The following is a 6,532-nucleotide window of genomic DNA, read 5'->3' on the forward strand; positions in this document are numbered from 1 at the left end:
GCGGCGGGACCCCCGGCCTCCCCTACCCTCCCTCCGCTCCATGACCGGCAGTGAGTATGCAGAGGTGTACGAACCGCATACACCGAGGCGGGTAAGGTACGGCGCGGGGAGAGAGAGAAAAACTTTATTTCGCCATTTTGCGACAAAATTGATACTTTCGTGTAAAGATTACAAAATTGTTCAAGCGTGACAACAACCGCGCCAGAATTTCTAAGCAGTTCCTGAAAGTTTTCCCGTTTTTCTCAAAAAATTAAACATTGTTTTTACCTTGTAACAAAGTGTGTTATACAAGGTGTGTCATGGGCCCCGTACTTAATTTTAACTCCGTACTAGAAACACCAAATTCAGGGCCATAAAGCGAAGATAGGAAAATCCACTTGAGTGGGGTAAGTATACAAGTACTAAATTTCTCTTATTAATTTTGTAACACTGCGGGTCAATTGAACAACCTATACAATATGTATTATAGGGTCCCAAGGGAATAAAAAATACATTGAGGAATTGCACTGCGACATCGTAATACGCGGTACATAATCTGAGTTCAACAGTAACGTGCTATCTGCATCGGAAAGCGCCTCCTGCGGATACAAAACTCTCGAGGACCACTCGACTGCTCGGCCGGGGGATTAGCATTGAGGGCTGCCTCCGTTTGGGGAAACAAGATTCAAGGGGGTGGTAAAGGGTACGTAAAAAATAAAATAAGGCGAAACCACATGAGAGCGAACGTAAAAACGCTCCGGTGCAAAATCATTTCAGTGCAAAACTGGTTTTCGCGCCGTGAAACAGGTCATCGGCTTGCGCTTTCCCACACAGCAGCCGTATCTTAGCCGTGCATGTGCGATCACGTTCCGATGGAGATGAGCAGAAAGAGGTTTTTCTCTTTTTTTTCGCCACTCGAGTGACCCCGCGCCCTGCGCGTTGTTGTTTGTGTCAGCTCTCATTTTTCGTCAGGTGATTGGGGGGAGGGAGAGGGAGACTGGCGCGCGATGCGATATTTTAAATAAGGCGTTCATAAGAGATTGCGGTAAATGAGACCGGTTGCATTTTTTTTGTCATAACAAAGTTCAATACAGTACAGGTCACGCGAAGAAAACACAAATTTTCTGTAACACGATAATGCAGTAATATATACTTTTTTTAATTTCCAATAGAGATACAGTGGGGCCGCGTTACCGCACTGTACCACTGTACCCCACGTAAGCAGCAAGGGCATTCTGGTATCATGGAAAAATAGAGATTCTCGCGGTGAGAATCAAGATAAATTTATTCAGGATATTATAAGCACTTTTAAACGTTGCGTACCGTCCACAGACTCCAATTCACCGGTCTGAGAAAATAAGCAGAAGCAAGGGGATGAAGGATGAGGGCTATGGACCGCGCTGCTGTGACGGACCCGTCGTCTGTCAATCCAGACAGAGGACGCCTCTCGGGATAATCTCCAGACTGGACACGACGGGCCACTCCAGTCCCTCCAGTGGCTCTCCAGTCTCACCTGGTCTTGTGTTTACAACGGCGACTATAGTAGCAACGTGCGGAGTGGCTATTTTCCTCTCGGTTACCTCCTTCACCGACTTGACCCCGCGGATCTCCAATCCTCCTCCGCGCCGTCCAAGACATTCCCCTCTTACACCGCGGGGGGTTGCATCCTCCCCTCTCCCCCTCCCTCCACTCCCTCCCCTCTCTGCGTGTGAGCTCCTTTGTTGTCACCTCTTTGTTGCAGGACAGTCGTCAGGTGATCATCTTTCCGAAGCTTTTCATTGCATTTGCATAAGCAAGAGGCGATCTAATGTGTTTTTAAGATCGACTGGATAATTGCGCGGCGTTTGGTTCCCTTTCTTCCCCTCAGACTGACCAGAGCCGGGCCACCGTGTCCTCCTACAGCCATCAATCAAACTACTGCTGCTGGTCCAGCGGCCGCGCCATAACCAGACTCCAAAGCGCTCTCGCGCTCTAAGGGTCCAGCGATTTTTGCGTGATGCCGCCTCTTTTCTCAAAACGACGACGACGACGACTTTATCGTACAGGTTGGTTTCATGCGTTTACATAGCTTCGCAAGCAAGGTAGTGGTACAAGAATATCTACCCCCCCAAAAAATATACTGGATCGACATGAATATGAATGATGAGAAAACGCGATTCCTCGTCAAACGTCAGCCGGACGCGCTCCACCACAACACGCCTCGCGCCACAACACATGTGCACTTTTGCACACACGACTCCCTGTATTCGCACCGCAACAAGTTTTTCCCGGGAAATGTAAATGTCCAACCAGGTAAGGCATGCAGGGTGCAAGGCTGCAGCCCCTTTTGTGCAGAGACTTAGCGCCCCCGAGGGGGGTGAGGTGAAAGCGGCAACCGGTATGGGAACCCGCCCCGCCCCTGCGGGCCGCGTCCGAGTCGCGCACCCCTCCTCCCCTTAGCACAGCAGGCGGGGGCTGTCTCCGCGCGCAAGTCCAGCCACTTTCTGTCCATTATTTACGTCCAATGCTTGTTTGTGTTGTCATCTGTTTTTTGTCCGCCGCGCTCTCGTACACCTAGTGACCATACCGCGCTGCACCGTTTTCCCACACTGACGATCTCGCGGTCGTCATGGCGACGACGAAGCGACGTAGACGCCAACAATTTTTTTCCTCTTTACATAAATAATTTTGCATCCTGTTGTTGTTTGTGGGTGAAGGTCGGCTGTTTGCTGGGGGGTCAGACTGCTTCTGGTGGACACGACCTCTGTGGAATGTTTATTTTCCTTGCATTTCATGGGGATGACGGGGAGGTAAACGAGCATCCCCTCCCTAACGCATTAAGGGTTGGTATCAGTTCCATCCCCGGCGTCCGGTGGTGGGTTCGCGAGGGTTTTACAACCCGCGAAGGGATGCGTCATAAAACTCGGACCAAAGAAATCTGATGCATCCCATGAAAATATGCCCACGTCCCCGTCCCCTATCAAGTGCTAATGGTGTCATTTGATGTGTATATTTTAAAGTAGAAATTATAGCCGCCTATGAAAAAGTAATATTTTTAACAACTTCTTATTCCAGTCCAATTCTATACGTTTCACAAACCACACACACGCAGCCCTCGAAAAACCGCGTTTTCGCACAACCGTGCCGCATTCCTGCGCCACCGATACCCTACTTGACTGTAGCCGAGCATGGTCTGGAGGCAGCGCTGGAGGACTCTCAGACTGCTCCAGCACATGCAGGGGCAACAGCCCGCGCCCGGCCGCAAAGCGTCCACTCACATCGACGTCACGACAATTGTTTCCAGCGCGCGGCAGCGCGTCGCGCGACTGGGCCCGCAGTGTAGCGACCTGTAATTAATTTCATTCACAAGTTATTCAATTATTTGAGGTGTACAGCGGCAGCAGCGGCGGTGCAGTGCCGTATGCTTGGGCAATAATGCAGTGCGGTGTACAGGTGGGGCGTGAGAACACTCGCATGGCCCGGCCAGCCCGCCGGAGCACTGTGCCTTCCAGAACTCACTCAAATGTGAGAAGAAAACGTTAGATTGTGAGGCGGTGGCGGCGACGGTGCGGTGCCCTGTGCGCGGGCGTGTTTGAACGGGCGGCAGTGTCACCTTTACAGGAGGGGGTGAGGGAGAGAGAGAGAGAGATGCAAGAGAGAGAGAGAGAATCCCTTGTGACAGCGCATGGGGAAAGGAGTAAAAGAAGGGGAAGCAGGAAAAAATGTCGAGGTCCATTATGGGGATGCAGGTCAGAGGCGGCGAGGGTGGGACAGGACGGGCCGCACGGCCGAGAGGGGAGGGGGTGGAGGTGGGCGAGGTGCACCGGACGCGTTTGATAATGCGTGCACGTCTTGTTCTGACGTTCGTTTGACCGGAAAAGAGGGTGGAGACGACGGGGCGGCCTGGGGGCGGCCTGGGGGCGGCCTGGGGGCGGTCTGACCGGGGGTGGCGCGGGGAGGAGGTGGGCGCGGGAGAGAAAGGGGGAGAGAGGAGAGAGGGGGTGACAAACATAATGCATCTGGGAAACGAGGTGAGCGGTGGCCAGGCGGACGGGTCCAGCCGAAAGAGAGAGAGCGAGAGAGAGAGGAGAACTTAATTTTACAATTAACTCGTTGTGTTTGTTTACTCTAATGTGCACTTCGTGAGCGGGGTGGGAGAGCCTGGCCAGCGCCAGGGGCTGCATAGCGGGACGGGGGGCGAAGGCGAAGGTATGTACCTACTGTGTCCGTTGCAGCGGGGGGTCTGGAAGGGGGCAAGTGGAAACCAGCGAGCTCTATGTACACGGTAAAATAATTGACATCGTGGATTTCAAGATCTTCTTGGTTTTCAAGACAGTTTTCAAGCAATCTGCTTGAATTCCAAGACGCCTTTTTTACCGTGTTATCACCTTTGGTGGCAAATGTGTGTATTGTTATGAGCGACAAAAATGGCAATTGATGTCGAGTGAGAAATATTTATGAGGAATTTCTTATCTTCACGGAAAAAAGAATTTGTTTACCGAACTAACGGTTTTGTTAATATATCCATAACAAACAATTTTAGTTGCAGGAGCAAAAATTTTGCTTGCTGCCACAACTAACTCGTCGCAATGGTAACAAATGCAACTGTTCTGAATACTATAAATGAGGATTTTTTCTTGCAACAAACACAGCTGTTATCCTAGTGACGTGTTAGTTGTGGTAGCACAGATCAACCACAAAAATACGAGTTACCAAAGACGATCCTTTCTGCCCTCGTTTCTTCATGTATTTTTCGCCATTTTGCTCGATTGACGGGTGGTGAACGGGGCGAAACCTTAAGAAAAATGTCAATTGTTAAAGCCTTGGCATGATAAAGCGACGACAATGCAACAACGTGAAATTACTGAACTTTCAGAGAATCGCCGAGAAATACAGAGAGTCATCGTGACCCACTGCCGGTCCAGCCCACGCGCTCTCACTAATGCACCAAGAATGCAGCGCTCCAGAGATTCTTTGGGAGGTAATTTGGGCGACACCTCCTCCTTAACAACCCCACCCTTGCCTCCTGTCCGTCGCCATAACCGCACCACCCGAAAATACACCCCGTAGCCCTGCAATTATATTCTAAATATCACCTTGGCGAATAAAGGATCGGTCTGTGTGTGTGTGTGTGCAGCTCCTCCCCTTTTCGGCAGCCTGGCCCTCGCACCCCCGGCACTCCCTCCCCCTCGCTAAGTACTTTTATGTTTCAACCCGCGACTGTCGCACCCTTTGAGCTACCTGTTGTTGGCGATGAAAGCCTTCTGCGAAGGAATGGGGATGTTGTAGAGGGGAGAAGGGGAATAGAGGACAGTGGGGAGGGGGGAGGGGGGAGGGGTGAGGGAGGGTAAGATTCGGTAGTCACCCCCTAAGTTCCATATTTACGGGCGAACGACATGTGAATGGTGACTTTCTACCGAATATTCTTTTACATTCCTACCAGTCCCCTTTCTCTTGAAAAATTATATTTTTACTTTAACATTGCCGCACTTTTGTTTAATTCAACCTTGGGAAGGGGGTTGGTCTGGAGGCCGCGCGAGATCTCCACTTACTGCGATTCAGTACAAAGGCACTCGGGATAGGAGAGGGAATAGGTAGCGGGTAGAGAGGGGGGTTGTGTGTGTGTCTTGAACTAAAGTCATTCCTGTAGCAGCGATCAAGAGCAGTTGTTGTTGTTTCCAGCGCGGAAGGACCCTAGCGAGTGCAGCCGAGCGCACACCGCAGACCCTGTCAGATTGTATTCGTCTGAGACGTCCGACGACGTCCGCAATGTTCTTGGCGGGCAACCCCCCTGCACAGTACTCCGATGATGACTTTATCCCCTCCCTTTTGCTCTCCATCTCCCCCCACCCCTTTTTTTCAGTCCGGCCGCGAGGAAAACTTGTTGCATTTTTATTGGCAATAACTTTCCTGCCGGACAATGGCTCCTCCGGTTTCGGCGAGGAAAGCAGCAGCGGTCGCTATATCCGTGAGAAGAACGCCCCGTCAAATGGGTGTCACCACTAGGCTCGCAGCCCTCACATACGCACGCACAAAAAAAAATATTATGGCTGGAACAACTATAAAATGTAGTTCAAGTCTCCCCGTCCATCCACACACACATGACAGTGTACGGGGGTTGATGCGCGCGACTTTGGGAAAACATCTGCCATCGCGTCGACATATAATCCCTTCTCACGCCGCGAGATGTGTCCCTGGCCCTGGTTTATATTTTATATCAGAACGCCATACCCATAAAAAAAATTGAAAAAGAATAAATGAAATAAAGATATTTAGTCTCTACGTACGGGGGAAGGGACACGACTATGTTCGCCGTTTCTCTCCCAGAAGAGAACGTAAACCACACGCCGCCACTAGACAAGACGCACTTAATATGAGAAATTCGGTCAGAAGTGACGGGCAGAGGGCGGCGGGGTGGGGAGCAAGGCAGAACGGGGTGCAGCGCCGCTGCGGGCGCCCGCCGCGGCCCCGCAGACGACGCGGCCGATTTTAATATAATCACGCGAAACACAAACAGCCCACTAACCGAGAGCCGCGCTGACAGGTTGGTGAATCGTCGACGGCGCCGCCGCCG

This window comes from Frankliniella occidentalis, unplaced genomic scaffold (assembly GCF_000697945.3).
Source record: "Frankliniella occidentalis isolate FOCC.00 unplaced genomic scaffold, Focc_3.1 Scaffold213, whole genome shotgun sequence".
Taxonomy (NCBI): Eukaryota; Metazoa; Arthropoda; class Insecta; order Thysanoptera; family Thripidae; genus Frankliniella; species Frankliniella occidentalis.